Genomic DNA, 20,123 nt, shown 5'->3' with positions numbered 1-20,123 from the left:
TTTCATTAGAAATGACGTTTGGTCACCATATCCCAAGGATGTTCCTCAGACATCTGTTACTGAATGTCTGCAGCTTATGGATTAGCTGCTTTGTCACACTCTGTGTTTCACATCCATACAGAAGCACTGATTTTACATTACTTTCAAATATCCGCAGTTTGGTCCTCAATGTTATTTCCTTCTATCTCCTTCTAGAGCGGAGAGTTATAAAATTGCCTTTGGCTTTGTTGATGCGGCCGTTGCGGCTCTGTTGCACCACCATATGGTGTAGTCATGATTCCACCCTTTCGATTACCTAGCTCCCAAGCTTAAGCTCTGCGGTTTTGTTATCATTTGCCCGCATGTCTTTAGTTTTTTTGGACATTACTTTTCAAATCGACTTTCTTCGCCGCAGATTTAAGATCTTTTAGTTCCTCTTTCTTGTCGTTGAGGCTGTGGGATAGAAGGCAAAGGTCATTTTCAGAATCTGGGTCTTCTACATGTGTTCCATGTATTACGAATTTGTGAGGTTCATATAAGGACAGTGTAGATCCTGTCTTGGACTGGCTGCCGTTTCTATACAGCATGAACGGCTGAGGTTCATGCCTTTTCACTATCGATACCTTCTAAATCACACTATTATCGTAATTTGAGGACTTATAAAGCTTTCTGCAGTTGGGATAAAGAGCGTCTACATCCAATTTTTATCCTAGATAAAAAAATGGTTCAAATGGCTCTGACAAGGGAACCTCCCCATCGCACCCCCTTCAGATTAAGTTGTAAGTTGGCACAGTGGATAGGCCTTAATCGAGAAAACAGGAAGAAGCTGTGTTGAACTATGAAAAAAAGAAGCAAAATATACAAACTGAGTAGTCCATGCGCAAGATAGGGAACATCAAGGATAATGTGAGCTCAGGAGCGCCGTGGTTCTGTTGTTAGCGTGATCAGATGCGGAACGAGGGGTCCTTGGTTCAAGTCTTCCCTCGAGTGAAAAGTTTTATTTTTTATTATCAGACAATTATCAAAGTTCAGGCACTCACACATAATCAACTTCGCTCTCCAAAATTCCAGGGCATGTTCAGATTTGCTTGGACATATGCAGGATTTGACGGTCTACACACGGAAAAATTTGAAAACGTAAAAAAACATATGTTTTGACAGAGCACAGGGAAAACTGTGCGACTGTGAAACTGTTGCATTCATTTGTTGCATGCAGTTTATGTGACAAACTCTTACGTTTTCATCACTTTTTTGTGAGTGATTATCACATCCACAAGAAAACCTAAATCGGGCAAGGTAGAAGAATCTTTTAACCCATTAGCCAGGTGTACAAGTCAGGTGGGTCGACAGCATATTCCTGTCATGTGACGCACATGCCGTCACCAGTGTCGTATAGAATATATCAGACGTGTTTTCCTGTGGAGGAATCGGTTGACCTATGACCTTGCGATCAAATGTTTTCGGTTCCCATTGGAGAGGCACGTCCTTTCGTCTCCTAGTCGCACGGTTTTGCGGTGCGGTCGCGAGACACACACTAAACTTACTACAGTGAACAGAGACGTCAATGAACGAACGGACAGATCATAACTTTGCGAAAATAAAAAAAAGTAAACTTTTCACTCGAGGGAAGACTTGAACCAAGGACCTCTCGTTCCGCAGCTGCTCACGCTAACCACGGGACCACGGCGCTGCTGCTCTCAAATTATCCTTGATGTTGCGTATCTTGCGCATGGACTACTCAGTTTGTATATTTTGCTTATTTTTTTCATAGTTCCACACAACTTCTTCCTGTTTTCTCGATTGATCTGTGGTCAGTTTTTCAAGGCCTATCCACTGTGCCAACTTATAACTAAATCTGAGGGGGGGTGCGATGGGGAGGTTCCCTTGTGAGCACTATGCGACTTAACTTCTGAGGTCATCAGTCGCCTAGAACTTAGAACTAATTAAACCTAACTAACCTAAGGACAGCACACACAGCCATGCCCGAGGCAGGATTCGAACCTGCGACCGTAGCGGTCGCTCGGTTCCAGACTGTAGAGCGTAGAACCGCACGGCCACTCAGACCGGCTATCCTAGAGAACTTACTCCAAACATCATACTGTTTTTCACTATAAAAACAGCGCATATAATAACCACACTTTATCGCAAGCTGGGGAAGTGTGCTGGTGGGCCGTAAAGAATTCTACGATAGTCTGAAGATGACAAGCAAAGCAGGTTGGTATGCGACCGCTGTCCGGGGCGAGTCCAGGCACGTCTTTGCTGGTCATAGGTGCTCAGCTCGAAGCGGGACTCGCACTGACGACAATGTTACTCCAGTCAGTGAGATTCCAGGCCGGAGACATGTCTGGAGACGCTCCGGCAGCATAGAGCTACCGACTTGGCCCCTGCGCCATACGGCCCGACAACCGGGAGGTTGTTGGTCTAGAGGCTGATGATCTAGAGGTGCCATTTTAATTCATACTAGGAACACTTTGGTTGTCATCCGCGGCACCTTTACAGCACAGCGGTACGTCGACGATATTCTGCACCCCGTTTTGTTGCCCATCTTGGCAAACCATTCTGGGCTCACACTTCAGCAAGGTAATGCAGGCCCGCACATGGCGAGAGTTTCTACTGCCTGTCTTCGTGCTTGCCAAACCCTACCTTGTTCAGCGAGGTCGCCGGATCTCTCCCCAATTGAGAAAGTTTAGAGAATTATGGACAGGGCTCTCCAACCAGCTCAGCAATTTGGCCACCTTATGCGCCAGTTAGACAGAATTTGGCACGATGACCCTCAGGACGACATCCAACAACTCTTACCAAACAATGCCAAGCCGAAGAACTGCTTATACAATGGACAGCTAAGGACCAACGCATTATTAATTTGGTCAGTTTGTGAACCTCTTCTTTTGAATAAATCATCCAATTTTTCTGAAATTGTAATCAGTTGTTTGTCTATTCATGTCCATCACATTTACCGAATTCCGTCCCATTCGGATAATTTCTTCGTGGCGAGTCTTTTTTACTTGAAGTATGTACCTGTGAAAGATTTAGAGAAATGGTGTTTTGAATATCTTTGACATGACAGGTGTTGTAGTTACCAAATTGGCTTGGTGTCAAAGATATAAACGTGTCAGAAATAGAACCCACTGATAACGAAAGTAATTGCTGGTATGACGTGGCTAGCTTTCATGCAAGAACTCTACACTTACGTCACAGGACGTAATAGCGTTAGAGAACAGCGATGGCAGAAATAGACGGCAGCACAGATTAGTATCAATTTATAAGAATGCGATATGAAGCACTAAAATACCTATTGATGATTGTGCGTGGCAATGTAGATGAAGGTTCACTTGCACTGATCTGCCTTCAAACGCTGTTAATAATACACAATGACTAACATCACTTGCATAAAGTCCAGTTGGGCTCTTCTTGGCTGCAACTGCAGATGAGTCATGAGACACTCGCTGAGACACAGTTCTGAATAAGCTCCAAACGGGCACACACGACAAAGCTATTATGCATCTCTCCAGTCACACCAATCGTTCCCAAGTGGACACCCATCCGCCAAATGTGGATATAAGCAGACACGCGGCTCCACTCAGCAGTTAGTACCTCAGGACTAGGCCGTTGATATTTTTAAAAATATCGGGATCTCGATCTATCGATATTTAAAAAATATCATTATCGGCGCTTTGTATGTGGAAAACATTATAGATGTATCGACGGAAAAAAATATCGACGTAGCGGCCAAAAAAAGTCTGATGCACATTGTAAATATACTGCCAGTTCTAGAGCCGTATATTTAGGTATTGGCTTGTAATTAGATATTTTGTACATCAACAAGGTAATAGGCTGCTTATTCCTCTTGGAGCAAGAATTGAAAGGCAGACGATGCACGTTCACGCATGGCGACAACCACTTTGCTAAAAATGGCAACTGCAGGTAACTGGCACAATATAAAGTGTCCGAGGGGTCCGTCGTTTGGTTTCGTTACGTACCAGATGTCTGAAAGACTTCATGTCGACGTCTGTTTTTTTCTTTTTTTCTGCAGCGCCAGCGACCTAGCAGTTGTAGTGTCAGAATTGCCTTGTGAAGTTACACGTTGCAGTTTCTGTTAGAAGCACTGAGCGCCGATTACGCCAGCATTTCCCCCTCACACGTCTCCGCCGCTGCAAAGAGCAATCTTGTCATTTAGATTTTTGTTCATCAGTTTCAGCAACTGCTTTCGAAGAACGCCGATGTCAAGAAGTAACACACTAGTTGCGTTAAAAATTGTTTTTTAACTCGACTGGTGTGCTATTTCTTCATATTGGATATATTATTATCCTATCCCATTCATACTGCCCCCTCCCCCACCCCACCCCCAGCGCAATCGGACGTCTTCTTTGTGCCATCTGTACTTGCTTCACACAGTCAAACAGAAAGACTGGATGTGATGAAAGCTCAAAGGCAGTTATACTCGTTCATACAGTGAAAGTAAAGTTACGTTGTATTACATTTTCTAAAGAACAACTTCAAATATTTATAAAATATTGCGAAAGAAATAAAATATAAAATAAAAATATCGGCTCTCGTTATTGCCATTTCGATATCAGTGAAAAAAAAAATCGCCTTACAATCTTATTAACAGCCCTAGAACCTAACCGTAAGAGATGCGCCTGAATCGTAGGCAACTCATTGCTATTCTATGTAGGCAGTGTTCCGTATGTTGCGGGAAACACAGCAGCAACCGCGTCCCTTAAGTGCTTCACTGGATTCACTTCTGGCGACAGTTATGATCAGAACGTAGTCTGAAATTTCCAAAATACTATTTAAATGAAATTTTGAAATTTCATAGTGTGAACGAGTGTGTTTACTGCTGTAATAATACATCGTTTTGAGGAAAGCTTACCTGCATGAATGGTGTCTTATCAGTTTTAACGACACATACGTATTTTATATCTGATGAATAGCTTATCGAAATATTATTGTTATAATTGCCAGATTTTATTGTTTTTACGGTTGAAGATTGTCGTATAGCGGACGCGCGCATCTCGTGCAAAGAATAGGGAAGGAAAAGTACACGTGGTTGTGTGTATATAATTACTCGATTTCTGATTTTATGTTCAGTTGACAACGTATGAATATTTGTTGATAAGGTATCGCCCATTTGTATGGTAATAGCACCTTACTAAATTCACACGAAGCCTTAGTGAAAATAAGTGTACTTGTTTCAGGTCTTAATTGAAGCATTTTGTTCTCTGTTGTAGCATCTGAAGGTGGCCTTCGAAGGCCGAAACCCGTTATGATTGTATATAATAAGTGATGTTGTCAAAAATAGAAAATAATACCGTAGAATAGTCGGTCATCGTCTTCCGCAAACGGATTTCGTTTCCAGTATTCTTCCGACAAACGAGTCTTTCATTCTGCTTCCTTAATACTGACTTTACGTCATCGCTCTATTTCATACCTGCTCATCACAATTCTTGCAATGAGGATAGTATCGGATTCTTTCTCAGACGGCTCCATATTCCAAGAGAAGTGCCGTTCAAGGATCAAGTCGAAATTCTCTGCACAGCCTTGGAACTTCACAGGGACGATACTCCCTATAGAGAGCAGCATCGTCAGCGAACTCTTCTATTGCTGATAATCCTGTCTGACATTGTGTATTTTTATTGAGAACTTTAGCTGTCCTATTACGGTTGCTTTCGATTCTGTAGAATGTTCGTGGGTTCTGTTCGTCAAATCATCATCGACCCAATCACATATTTGTGAAGAGACTCCATATGGTCCTGTCTTCGTTTACCAGTCGACGATGTGGTGCATTGTGGAACGTCGTTCGGAAAGCTAAGGAGATACTTACCTTTTCACTTGCATCTGTATGCAAGATGTGTATGGATAAGGGAAGCTGTGTTTTCCTTCTTTTCATCCTCCAGGAACGCCATAATGTTCGAGCTTGAGAATGTGCTGTAGGAAAGAGAGAAGGAAGGACGTCAGTGATATTGGCCTGTAATTCTGTGCAACCAATGTTTTACCATTTCTGTAAATAGGAGTGACGTGCGCCCTTTTCTAGTGACGTGGAACTACTCGTTGCGCAAGAGATACTCGATGTATGCAGGCTAGGAAAGTTAATTCCGCAACGCAATCGTCAGGACCTGGTGCCTTGTTAGGTTTAAAATTCTCTGTCAGTATTTTCTACAGCAGGTAATCCTGTCTGCGTGTGAAACCCTCACCACAAAACAAAAGAAATGAAAGAAATTTCTGTGTCCGCAGTTCGGGTCCGTGCATGCATGCATGCATGCATGCATGTCCAAAGGAACTTTGCATCGTAATTCAGAATAACACTGCGCTGTCGTCCTTATCCCCCGACACCGGGGAAACGACTGTCAAGTAAAGTGTCTCCTCTTTGCGGAAATATAGGTAATGGATTAAGAGTATAGGTTGTGGATGCATGGTTGACGACATACGGCAGCTTGTCTCTGTCGGTCCATTATGGCCAGGGGACATCGGCTGGTACGTATTTCTCGATTCAAAAAGCTTTACCAACAGCGTATATTTTTGGTTATTTTATTTTATATATCAAATACTACCAGTTTCGGCAACTCAATTTTGTCATCTTCAGGCCCTTGCATAATAAGGGAGTACACGTGTACTGATATAAGGCGTACAAGTAAAGTTTACAAGTGACAGGTAATCATAATACCTCTTAAACGTAAAAATAATGGAAGTATTAGCGTTAAATCAAATCTGTGTGTACATCCAGCACAAATATGCTAAAACATATGTATATATTTGTTAATAGCAATAAACCAACCCTCTCTGTGTATCTAGCACAATAGATTAAAACATGTGTACACATTTGTTAGTCATAAAACTATTTTAATTGATAGATTTACTAGGGAGCATGTAAAATCATTGAAAAGATCAGCACTAGACAGCGAACAATACTCATCTAAAAGAATTTTATAGGATTTCATCACTTTTTAAAAAAATGACATGCTTTGTTTGTACGGAGCTCTTGATTGTACGCTGTCTAGTACGATATTAGGCAGGTGCGCTAGTTTCTTTGGCTCTTCGTGTATATACACTGCTGGCCACCGTAAATGCAACACCCTGAAGGAAGCATCCGAATCGAGTGAAATTCACACCATGAGTTTGCAGCGATGAGATATGCAACTGATTAGAATTTCAGCGCAGACGCACATCACGCGCGCCTGTGGCGCCACTTCATAACGCCATTTAAGGCTTGGCGATTCCGACGAGTGTACGTTCGGCACGTGTGTTTACCTTGTGGTTGTTTCACAAGACGATCAGTTATGCCTCGTAGACAACAGCGAACATCTTTTGAACAAGTATCCGAGTTCGACAGAGGAAGTATAGTGGCTTACCGAGATTGTGGATTATCATACAGAGAAATCGCTAGTCGTGTTGGACGAAACCAAACAACTGTAATGCGGATATGTGACCGTTGGATGCAGGAGGGTACGACGGACCGACGTGGTCAGTCGCATTCACCTCGGTGCACCACTGCACGCGCTGATAGGCAAATTGTGCGCATGGCAGTGACGGATCGCTCAGTGACATCCCGAACCATAGCACAGCACATTGAATCTGTAACGCATCATCCAGTGTCTGCGCGTACCATTCGACGCCGTTTACAGCAGAGTGGTCTGTCCGCAAGACGTCCATTGCTTCGTCTACCATTGACGCAGAACCACAGACGTCTCCGTCGCCAATGGTGTGATGACAGACGGATGTGGACGGCAGAATGGAATGACGTGGTCTTTACTGACGAGGCACGCTTCTGTCTGCAGCACCGCGATGGTCGGATTCGAGTGTGGAGACACCGTGGAGAGAGGATGTTGGACAGCTGCATTACGCACCGCCACACTGGTCTTGCACCGGGTATTATGGTATGGGGCGGTATTGGATATTACTCTCGCACGCCTCTAGTACGCATTGCCGGTACTTTAAATAGCCGGCGCTACATATCCGAGGTGCTGGAGCCAGTTGTCCTTCCTTACCTTCAGGGCTCGGCCACAGCCATATTTCAACAGGATAATGCGCGACCACACGTGGCACGCATTGTCCAAAGGTTCTTCGTCAATAACCAGATTGAATTGCTTCCCTGGCCGGCTCGCTCTCCGGATCTTTCGCCGATAGAAAACATGTGGTCCATGGTTGCTCAACGAGTGACCCAGATTACATCCCCAGCTGCCACACCAGATGATCTTTGGCAACGTGTGGAAGCTGCTTGGGCTGCTGTACCCCAGGAACACATCCAACGTCTCTTTGACTCAATGCCGAGACGTGTGGCAGCGGTGATCTCCAACAATGGCGGCTACTCTGGCTACTGATTCTGGCAGAAACCACATGTCATAGACGTCTGTAAACGTAATCATTTGATACTTGGTCAACATGTTATCTACCAAATAAATTTTGTTGTGCTACCTCTTGTCTTTCTTGGTGTTGCATTTACGATGGCCAGCAGTGTAGAAGTAGCGACGATCCCTATAAAATGGGATACGTGGCAACACTAGTTGTGGGTTCAACTAGTTTTTACGAATTATTAGTCTCGTAGTTATTATCAATTCAGACACGGCGTTATTTTGTTACAAAAGTTCTACTGACGAACGAAAGACGTTTTCAAGTCAACACTTATCGTGAGAGAGACGGAAACAACTCGAAAGTAGAGAAAACCACAAGACAGATATTGCTAAATGGTGTACGCTAACGAACTAGGACTGTGAATTTTGACTGTTGTTTCGTATGCCCAAGTGCACAGCCGAGGGCCTGCTCGTGGCGCGCAGAGGGGCTGTCGGCTGGTCACGTACTTGAAGCGGTACGCTGCTGCGTTGTCCGCCAGCGAAGCAATCTTGTGCTGCGCCAGGCGGCACGTGTCCCGATAGCACGACACTAGCGCACCTGCTGCTCACATTCCTGCTGTTAGTCGGATGCACGTTCTGTGGCCCTTGCATTCTCTCCGCGAGGGGGCACTATGGAAACCAAAACTTCCAGCTACTTCCTCCTTGACGGCTGTAGATTACTACCCTCTTCGGGTGCTGCAGACTGAGTAATGCGTAGTCGTGCGTTGGTGGTCGAAATATTAAGAGGAAAATGGAATGAACAACTTTGCTTTAGACCTGAAACCACACTATTAATTGTAAGACCGGTCGCCATAAAGGAGGAAATAAGTGGAAGTTTTGGTTCCCATAACGCCTGCTGTTGCTATTCCCAAGGTTACTACAGGTCTGTGAATTAAATAATAGGATGAGCGAAAGTTCCTTCACATCATTCTTTGCTATTCTCTGTCGAATTATATTCGCTTGCTTAGCAAGAGAAAAATTACTGTATGTACGTTAATTTCCTTGGAAGAATAGTTCCCTTTTTCCGATGATTCCATTTAAGTTCATTGAGCATTTCTGGTACACTTTCGTATGAGCTACAGTATACCAAATTATTAAGATTCGACGAGCGCATTTCTTAATCCACTGGACTTTGCTGTCAGGCGTACCTGGTAAGTACTCCAACACTGGAGCGGTACTGAAAAATATGTCATAGTGTCCAGTGTACGACTTTAATAAAAACGCTGCACTTTCCTAGAATCCTACCAACAAATGAATCTTCCATTCACTGTGGAATGCGTGCTACTGCCCATCAAGTCTACAGCGCCGCTGATTATTTCGAACATATACAATCGTTTCGAAACGTGGCGGATTTCTGTCGTTGCACTGAATGAGTCACAATAAATGCTGCAGAAACGAATCAGGCTGTTGTCTATCACGTACGCTAGTACTCCATTCATGGAGAACACTGATTGTTTTTAAAACTTGTCCACATTTATCTTACCTAGAATGTCTTGGTTGTTCTAAAATTTTGTTGGTCGGTGTAATTTCTGGTGGCAACATCCTCCGCAAAAACAGAGGCTGAAAATTCTTTTTGTTCAGTGGTTTGTAGATATATAGAGGTCCGTTGCGTAATATTAAAATGCCTGCGAATGACACGGCGACCGCAGTGGTCCCTCACAGTTCCGAACATCTAAAAGCTAAAAGGGGAGACCTAGTCGCTGTTGTTAATAATTCCTTTATGGATAAATCTTCCTCGTTTACAATAATTATTGTTTATAACATCGATGAGAGGATTCTATTGAAAAAACCTAATGAGGGTTGATGAAAGTAGCTAGCGTAGCCAGATCCATGTGCCGTGAAATCTCGACACTAGTCAGTCATTCACCATGAAACAAATAGTGAATTTCCTGCAACCGCACCAACTCAGAGCCTGGGTACGCTCTTGGCGTGATCCTGTTGTTGAGATAGGGGCTACAAGCTAAAAGGCACGTTAATACACTCCTGGAAATTGAAATAAGAACACCGTGAATTCATTGTCCCGGGAAGGGGAAACTTTATTGACACATTCCTGGGGTCAGATACATCACATGCTCACACTGACAGAACCACAGGCACATAGACACAGGCAACAGAGCATGCACAATGTCGGCACTAGTACAGTGTATATCCACCTTTCGCAGCAATGCAGGCTGCTATTCTCCCATGGAGACGATCGTAGAGATGCTGGATGTAGTCCTGTGGAACGGCTTGCCATGCCATTTCCACCTGGCGCCTCAGTTGGACCAGCGTTCGCGCTGGACGTGCAGACCGCATGAGACGACGCTTCATCCAGTCCCAAACATGCTCAATGGGGGACAGATCCGGAGATCTTGCTGGCCAGGGTAGTTGACTTACACCTTCTAGAGCACGTTGGGTGGCACGGGATACATGCGGACGTGCATTGTCCTGTTGGAACAGCAAGTTCCCTTGCCGGTCTAGGAATGGTAGAACGATGGGTTCGATGACGGTTTGGATGTACCGTGCACTATTCAGTGTCCCCTCGACGATCACCAGTGGTGTACGGCCAGTGTAGGAGATCGCTCCCCACACCATGATGCCGGGTGTTGGCCCTGTGTGCCTCGGTCGTATGCAGTCCTGATTGTGGCGCTCACCTGCACGGCGCCAAACACGCATACGACCATCATTGGCACCAAGGCAGAAGCGACTCTCATCGCTGAAGACGACACGTCTCCATTCGTCCCTCCATTCACGCCTGTCGCGACACCACTGGAGGCGGGCTGCACGATGTTGGGGCGTGAGCGGAAGACGGCCTACCGGTGTGCGGGACCGTAGCCCAGCTTCATGGAGACGGTTGCGAATGGTCCTCGCCGATACCCCAGGAGCAACAGTGTCCCTAATTTGCTGGGAAGTGGCGGTGCGGTCCCCTACGGCACTGCGTAGGATCCTACGGTCTTGGCGTGCATCCGTGCGTCGCTGCAGTCCGGTCCCAGGTCGACGGGCACGTGCACCTTCCGCCGACCACTGGCGACAACATCGATGTACTGTGGAGACCTCACGCCCCACGTGTTGAGCAATTCGGCGGTACGTCCACCCGGCCTCCCGCATGCCCACTATACGCCCTCGCTCAAAGTCCGTCAACTGCACATACGGTTCACGTCCACGCTGTCGCGGCATGCTACCAGTGTGAAAGACTGCGATGGAGCTCCGTATGCCACGGCAAACTGGCTGACACTGACGGCGGCGGTGCACAAATGCTGCGCAGCTAGCGCCATTCGACGGCCAACACCGCGGTTCCTGGTGTGTCCGCTGTGCCGTGCGTGTGATCATTGCTTGTACAGCCCTCTCGCAGTGTCGGGAGCAAGTATGGTGGGTCTGACACACCGGTGTCAATGTGTTCTTTTTTCCATTTCCAGGAGTGTAGTTCCAAGCTTCATATTCTCTCCGATTTCACGACGATTCCGTTGACAGCTTCGTTGGTAATTCTTATGGCTACGTGAAGATGTAGCTCTGTTTTCAATTGCTGGTGCACGTAAAATGTTAGTTTATCATTGACGTCGTCTACGCGAGATCGCCGTAGTTGATCTCATTGCCCGTGTTTCCGATAGTCTAGGAACAGGCAATTAGGAGTTAACTCCAGTAAACTCCTTAATTTTCGTTCGAACCGGTCGTATGTTGGCAAGCTGAATTGGCTTAACTAGGCGACATGGCGCCACAGAGGGGCGCTCTAGCCGCAGTGCCGGGTTGCGCGCTATTTTCGCTCAGAAACTCCTAACGAAGGTCGATTGGCACACGCCCTTCGCCCGACCCCAACGTTCCAGCGTTCGCCGCGTGACGACTAAGCAGGCCAGTTGACGTTTGAGCTTGTTTTCTCCAGTGCTGTGTTTTGCCTACACATTACGTCAACGGTACTGTCTAAGGGCCTGACTGATGCTAATGAAACACAGATTAATCCACCCGAATGTCTTGCAAATATTTGCTGCAATTTTCCTGTCAAATGATACGAAAAATAAGGAAATTGGGACAGACGGTCTGTAAACCTGTATACAAGTACTAGTTTTATTTGGAAAACTTATAAATGGTTACCTTATTACAGGTAACTGGAGAAGACAATAGAAGTGCCGGTACACAGAAAATGAAGTCAGATAAGGACGAGGACGCCCCTTAGTCAGGTACAGATGCTGCTTAGTCCTCACTGGAACGGTCCGCAGAATCAAAAGTCTCGCTGTCATGGTTATCTTGCATTTTTTTCCATAGTAGGTTGCCAATACTCTCTTCTCAGGCATTTCTGCGCAGCATTTCTTAAAGCCGTTTACAATTGCTGCACAGTATACCCGTGTCCAATCAATCTTCATCCATTCCGTAGACATACTGGAAGCTTCATTAACTTACCAGAATGGATTAGGATTTCAGCACTTTGCAGTAACCAGTTGCTGTACGGCTGCTTCAGATGGTCTTTAAATGGCGTATTCACCACCACATCTGACATTTGTAGTTTCGAAGTCATGCGTCCTGGAATGACGACTTCTGTCTGTACTACTGGTGTCAGATGCCCCTTGAAAGTATCAAGGATCAAAATAATATGATTCCTTAGAACAACTCCTGGTCTCCTGTTTCAGGTTCTATGGGAGCAATCGATAACCAGTTCATTGGTCCTCCATCCTTTCCCGTTGGAACGAAATGACACCAGGCGGCAGTTTTTCCTTTGGCATAGTTTTACGGCTGATGGTGACGTAGGGTCGTATCTTTGTTCCATCAGCCAGCGCACACAATATCACTGTGATGTCCCATTTCTCATTGCCATAGTGCGACCGAATACACTTTTGATGCGTTTCTCTTCAACTGTTGTATTGGATGGCATGCTGAAGTAAATAGGAGTCTCCTCAGTGTTTCCGATTTTCCCTAACAGATAAGCTTGTTCGTTTTTCGGTCTTATTACTTGTCGCTGAGACTCGACCAACGTCTCCATTTACGATGCTGGTAGAGGCTGAGCAAGGGATGTTCGACATAGCAGCACGAGTCCATTGCGTCGCATCATCCTTGTAAATCACCCAGAGCTGGTTCTAAATTGGACACCGTCTTCCTGTGTCAATTCACGAGCTTCACTTCGTATGGTTCGCGGGAAACTGCCATTCCTTCCTTACGTTTTTCGTGCACAAATACCACAACTTACATTTCAATATTTTCGAAACGTCAACGCTGTGGGCTATTGAAAGGTTTCCTAATAAACTTCACATTTTTCAGACGTCTTTCGTCCTTTCGCCAACAAATTGTTTGCTACTTCTGCATGCTGAACAACCATGATTTCGAAATTCGCATCATAGTAACACCTGCGTCCTGTAGAAAAATGAGCGGTTGAACCACGTTGTTCCACACCACGATCCTTGCACAATTTAGTACTCGGTTTAGAAGTGGACTCCAAAATCAAACCACAAATAGAAAATTTGCCACAACAAACAGTTCCTGCTACCGTACAACAACGCTCAAAGCGCATGCGTACGTTCAATGTTGAACTCTAGGCTTGGCAGAGACTAGAGTTACAGGTTAGTAGAAACTCTAAGTTCTGTTCGGCAAAGGAAAAAAAAAAGGTCATGTGCCAGCAATGTGAGACTTCTGGGCAAGAAATTTCGGAGACAAACGGTATGTCGCGGAAACCTCCACTGACTGATTGCAAAGGATAAATTTCGTGCAAAACACAGAGTAGTCTGAGAACACGTGAAGGACACTTCTCGAAAGAAAATTGGACGTTGCGGGACATATTCAAACCTTGCGGCTCGCCTCATATTTTTGTGATCTTGCTGAGCGGCATGTCAGCAGTGCTCTAGTATCGTGTTTTTGCCGTAGATGACTCTTATTGGGAGACTACCGGACGCTCCGGTGTCGGCAATAGATGCCCCAGAGGCAGCTGCGTACAGCGGCGAGCGGTGGAGAGCGAGGGACGGGGTTGAGGCTCCCAGCCGGCGCCTCCGCGCTCCCGGATTGGACGTCGGTTCGTGACGCGCGTGATGCAATTCCTGCCGCCTCCGGTGCGATCCAGTCTGGACCAGGTCCGCCTCCAGCGCAGCGACCCTCCCTACCCCTCCCTCGCAGGAGCGGGGCAGCTTTCCCCATCCACCCCCCGTAACCCTACTCCTTAACGTGTTGCATAGCCCGGCGACCTGAGATAGTCCGTAGCAGCACGCCAACATCTTAACAAGCTGAGCTGGAGGCACTGCACAGTAGCGTCGTACATATTATACCGCACGTTGGCTCCATTCATACGCGAACCAGTTCTACGGACGGCCGCCACGGCTCTTATGTATGCGTGACTCCGTCCGTGACTAGTGTGTCGGTCCGTTACTATACGATCGGTCCGTGCGTCTGCAGACAGAACGGGTGAACCTTGGACGGCAAACCCGACAGCATACGCAAGGCGAGTCGGTCAGACTGACAGTATTGACCATTCCGACGGCCACTGCCTCCTGTGAATGGGCATTTTTACATACTTACTAGAGAGCTGGTTTGTCAGAAGTTTTAACACTTCGACTAAATGCATTCGTTAAGATGTCGATACTCCGGGGCAGCTGCAAAAACTCGCCAGGCACTATGGGACTTAACTTCTGAGGTCATCAGTCCCCTAGGACTTAGAACTACTTAAACCTAACTAACCTAGAGACATCACACATACCCATGCCCGAGGCAGGATTCGAACCTGCTACCGCAGCGGTCGCGCGGTTCCAGACTGTAGCGCCTAGAACCGCTCGGCCACTCCGGCCGGCTAGGCTAAGATAATGTTGGAAAAAAATACATACAGGACCAAGGGAAACACCTAATAAAGTCAGAGCAGGGTAGGGAATGTTGAATGCCGCAAAATTTTCAGAATAAAAATAAGGCAGAAGGGTAACGTGGCGGAGCTGCGGCCAGTCAGCGACGAGAGTGTGGAACTTTGTAGGTTTTTACTTGCTTCAGCTAATACCTGTTGCTCTAAAAGAGGCAGTTACTGATTAAATTAGCTACAGATGACTGTGTCAACTGAACAGGTGAATTAACGCTAACTTGAAATTTCTATCCATGGATGGGTAAGTTAGGTGCGAATTTTCTGAGATGTCTGCTGGGTAATGCTTGAATATTAAGTCAGCTGTGCTAAATGTACTGTAATGCCATTGTTTCTGTTGATATATACTGCAGAAACAACGCTGCAGTTAGGTAGTAGACATAGGGTGCTGTAAGGTGCAATGTTGCTAATAATGTCTAAAGGCCACGTGTTCTCATTTTTTTTTCCTAGTGTGTACAGCCTGAATCAACGTTCATTGTAACAAGTACTGTACTATAGATTAGGAAGTGTGAACTGAGACAATGCTGAAAAACAAAACAATCTATTATACTCATTTTTATCTAAAAACACTTTTTTTTTCAGGAAAAGGTCGAAATTCCTACCTCTAATATCGCTACAAAGTTGATATCATTGACACAGCATAGTTTAAGAGGGAAAACCACCCTACTAGACACCCCCAAACACTTCCTTTTTCTGGACCAACTTCCGCGCGCTCGTCACAGATTATCTGACATTGTTAGGCTGATGCAAATCCGACCTTCTGTTATTCGGAAAAGTTTTCTCCATACCCTGTTCTGACGTTATCAGGTCTCCCCCCCCCCCCCCCCCCCCCGTTGTGTATGTGCTATTATCCAAATAATTCGGAATCCATCTTCTGAATTCTTTTCAGCGGAGTATTCTGAAGTACGATTCAACCCCCACGTTCACCTTATCTGTGCTGCTCTCCCACTTTCGAAACTTAACACAAACTGTAAGCGTAGGCTTCCGTGGTCGTTGTCACTATCAATAAAATTCTTCTGGGCTATTGACCGCATTGTCAATATACACTGCTGGCCACCGTAAATGCAACACCAAGAAAGACAAGAGGTAGCACAACAAAATTTATTTTGTAGATAACATGTTGACAAAGTATCAAATGATTACGTTTACAGACGTCTGTGACATGTGGTTCCTGCCAGAATCAGTAGCCAGAGTAGCCGCCATTGTTGGAGATCACCGCTGCCACACGTCTCGGCATTGAGTCAAAGAGACGTTGGATGTGTTCCTGGGGTACAGCAGCCCAAGCAGCTTCCACACGTTGCCAAAGATCATCTGGTGTGGCAGCTGGGGATCTAATCTGGGTCACTCGTTGAGCAACCATGGACCACATGTTTTCTATCGGCGAAAGATCCGGAGAGCGAGCCGGCCAGGGAAGCAGTTCAATCTGGTTATTGACGAAGAACCTTTGGACAATGTGTGCCACGTGTGGTCGCGCATTATCCTGTTGAAATATGGCTGTGGCCGAGCCCTGAAGGTAAGGAAGGACAACTGGCTCCAGCACCTCGGATATGTAGTGCCGGCTATTTAAAGTACCGGCAATGCGTACTAGAGGCGTGCGAGAGTAATATCCAATACCGCCCCATACCATAATACCCTGTGCAAGACCAGTGTGGCGGTGCATAATGCAGCTGTCCAGCATCCTCTCTCCACGGTGTCTCCACACTCGAATCCGACCATCGTGGTGCTGCAGACAGAAGCGTGTCTCGTCAGTACAGACAACGTCATTCCATTCTGGCGACGGAGACGTCTGTGGTTCTGTTTCAATGGTAGACGAAGCAATGGACGTCTTGCGGACAGACCACTCTGCTGTAAACTGCGTCGAATGGTACGCGCAGACACTGGATGATGCGTTACAGACGCAATGTGCTGTGCTATGGTTCGGGATGTCACTGAGCGATCCGTCACTGCCATGCGCCCAATTTGCCTATCAGCGCGTGCAGTGGTGCACCGAGGTGAATGCGATCGACCACGTCGGTCCGTCATACCCTCCTGCATCCAACGGTCACATATCCGCATTACAGTTGTTTGGTTTCGTCCAACACGACTAGCGATTTCTCTGTATGATAATCCACAATCTCGGTAAGCCACTATCCTTCCTCTGTCGAACTCGGATACGTGATCAAAAGATGTTCGCTGTTGTCTACGAGGCATAACTGATCGTCTTGTGAAACAACCACAAGGTAAACACACGTGCCGAACGTACACTCGTCGAAATCGCCAAGCCTTAAATGGCGCTATGAGGCGGCGCCACAGGCGCGCGTGATGTGCGTCTGCGCTGAAATTCTAATCAGTTGCATATCTCATCGCTGCAAACTCATGGTGTAAATTTCACTTGATTCGGATGCTTCCTTCAGGGTGTTGCATTTACGGTGGCCAGCAGTGTACAAAATTTTCCGACGTTTCGGCCAGTATTGCAAGTGGCCTTCCTCAGGGCTGAGCTCAAATTGTCGAGAATAATCTTCAAACCAATCGTGAACAGCTGTGGCCCGGTAACATGGCACATTATCATCCACAAAAATTCCATCTTTCTTTGGGAACGTGAAGTCCATGAATGGCTGCAAATGGTCTCCAAGAAGCCGAACAGAGTATTTCCAGTCAGTGATACATTTAAACACAGCCCCACCGTTAAGCAGCCACCACCAGCTTGCACTGTGCCTTGCTGACAACTTGGGTCATGGTTTCATGGTGTCTGTGCCAGATACGAACCCTGCCACCAGCTCTTAGCAACTGAAATCGGGACTCATCGGACCAGCTCACAGTTTTCCAATCGTCTGAGGGCCAACCGATATGGTCACGATCCCAAGAGAGGCGATGTAGGCGATGCCGTACTGTTACGAAAGGCACTCGCATCCCTTGTCTGCTGCCACAGCCCATTAACGCCAAATTTCACTGAACTGTCCTATAGATATTTTCGTCGTACATCCCTCATTGGTTGCTGCGGTTATTTCATGCAGTGTTGTTCGTCTATTAGCAGTGACAACGCTATACAAACGCCGCTGCTATCTGTCTTTAAGTGAAGACCGTCGGCCACTGGTTGTCCGTGGTGAGAGATAATGCCTGAAGTTTGGTATTCTCAGCACACTCTCGACACTGCGGATCTCGAAATATTGAATTCCCTGACGATTTCCGAAATGGAATGTTCCATGCGCCTAGCTCCAAGCTCAATTCCGTGTTCAAAGTCTGTTAATTCTTGTCGTATGGCCGTAATCGCTTCCGAAACCTTTTGACATCAATCAGAGTACAAATGACAGCTCCGCCATTGCACGACTCTTCCATACGCTCTCTCTCTCTCTCACTGTATCACTATATCTCTTTGGCAACTTCTAACCGGAATTCCACGAGAAATTTATAAATATTTATATTCACTGTAGTTGAGGGCAAAATAAAGGGAAGCTCTAGATCACTCCCAGAGTTGCACGTTGGTGAAAGTATAAGGCGAGTTCTATGGAAGCGTTGTCGCAAGTGGCTGTCGATGAATTTCAATCTGGCAATTGTAATTACGTGTAAACTTTCGTAGCCTTTTCGAGTGAAACAACGCTTTAAAACATAGGATATTGCGGAGGAATGACAGAGTGAAGCAGAACTGTGGGAGTGAGCGGTGAGTCGTGCTTGGGTAGCTCAGCCGGTTAGAGCATAGCCCGGGAAAGGCAAGATCCAGGGTTCGAATCCCAGCCCGGCACACAGGTTCAGTCTGACCGCAGGTTTCAATATAGGTGATGTCCGTGGTACGTAATTGCCTCCTTAAACCCAATTTCGAACAGCAAATACATACTCAGTTTGATATTGTGTCCTATGAATAACACTGAGAATGTACTTCATTCTCGGAATTTCGGAAAACATTCTCAGGTTCGTATGAATAAGGGGAGTCGGACAATATACTTCACATGAGAATGCTCTCAGCATGAGTAAAAGTTAGGGGAAGCTGCTCAACGCGAAGATTATTCTCCGATTCCATACGAATAAACCTGTTTCATACAAGCGGAGAATATTATCCGTTTTTTGAAGTGAGGTCTGTAGCATACTCCGAACCCTTAAGTTCTTTTCAAATTAAGTTTCACCGATTCTTTTTAGTAAAGTGGAAGAATTTGTTGCTTGAAAGACAAAAAAAGGGATATACGAAGCTTGAAGAAATAATGAAGAGATAAACTTTAGAAATTTACACAGGTTTAACAAAAGCGTTATTTGGCTGGCGAATTTCCTTCCCGAAATTCATGAGAGAAGAGGCGACGACCTTTCGAACGAAGCGAAAATGAAAAATATTTGTGCTATTTGGCAGATCCCAATACTCATACTGTAGTTGTGCAGGCAAAGACTTAGGTATACACCAGATTTCTGTGAAACTGGCATTTGTAGATGTTCATCATGTTTTCTCACGGCATAAATACTGTAGTCTTTATGATAAAAGTAAGTAGAGGGACCAGAAAAAATAACTGGTTTATTACAGATCTGTTGATCGTAACGAAACAGCATGGGCGACCGCCTAAATACGTGAAGCGTGAGAGGACCATTACGCATCACATTTAACCAAAACTATCTCGTGTTAGAAAACTTCTGTTTGGAGTAGGTGGAAAAAGTGAGGTATTCATATGACTTCGGGGGCATAAGTCTTCACCTTACTTCATTAACAAGAAAGCTTCCTGCACGTCGAAAATTCGGTAATGTCGCCCGAAAATGCATTTTCGTAAATTGCCCGTGTGTTATCTGAATAATTCGTTGCCACACAGAAAAATTAAAATCGAAACTTAGTGGAACTCTTCCAGAACACATTGATGCCAGTTCCATGCTTACACGTTGATAATTTGCCTATTTGAGCGAGTTGCATGAAATTTAAGATTTCGCGCCTGCTTCAGATTTTTGTATTCGTGCGAAATTGGGAACTTTCTCGGTGAATTTTCTTTTTCTCTGTGACGAAAGACGAATATCGCCGTGCGCCACGGACGAGGAGCGATGCGTGCGGCGCGAACGCTCGGCCCGGCCCGGCCCGG

General features: G+C 45.8%; 1 protein-coding gene across 3 annotated transcripts in view; it reads left to right on the top strand.

Annotated features, from left to right (window-relative positions):
- Window positions 1-20,123, top strand: part of LOC126236985 (sodium-dependent phosphate transporter 1) — a 302,978-nt gene that overhangs the window by 207,178 nt on the left and 75,677 nt on the right. The gene's annotated exons all lie outside the window — the stretch shown is intronic.

Source organism: Schistocerca nitens, chromosome 2 (genome assembly GCF_023898315.1).
Source record: "Schistocerca nitens isolate TAMUIC-IGC-003100 chromosome 2, iqSchNite1.1, whole genome shotgun sequence".
NCBI classification, from domain to species: domain Eukaryota; kingdom Metazoa; phylum Arthropoda; class Insecta; order Orthoptera; family Acrididae; genus Schistocerca; species Schistocerca nitens.
The sequence above is the reverse complement of the archived record's forward strand: the minus strand, read 5'-3'. Positions and strand labels throughout refer to the sequence as shown.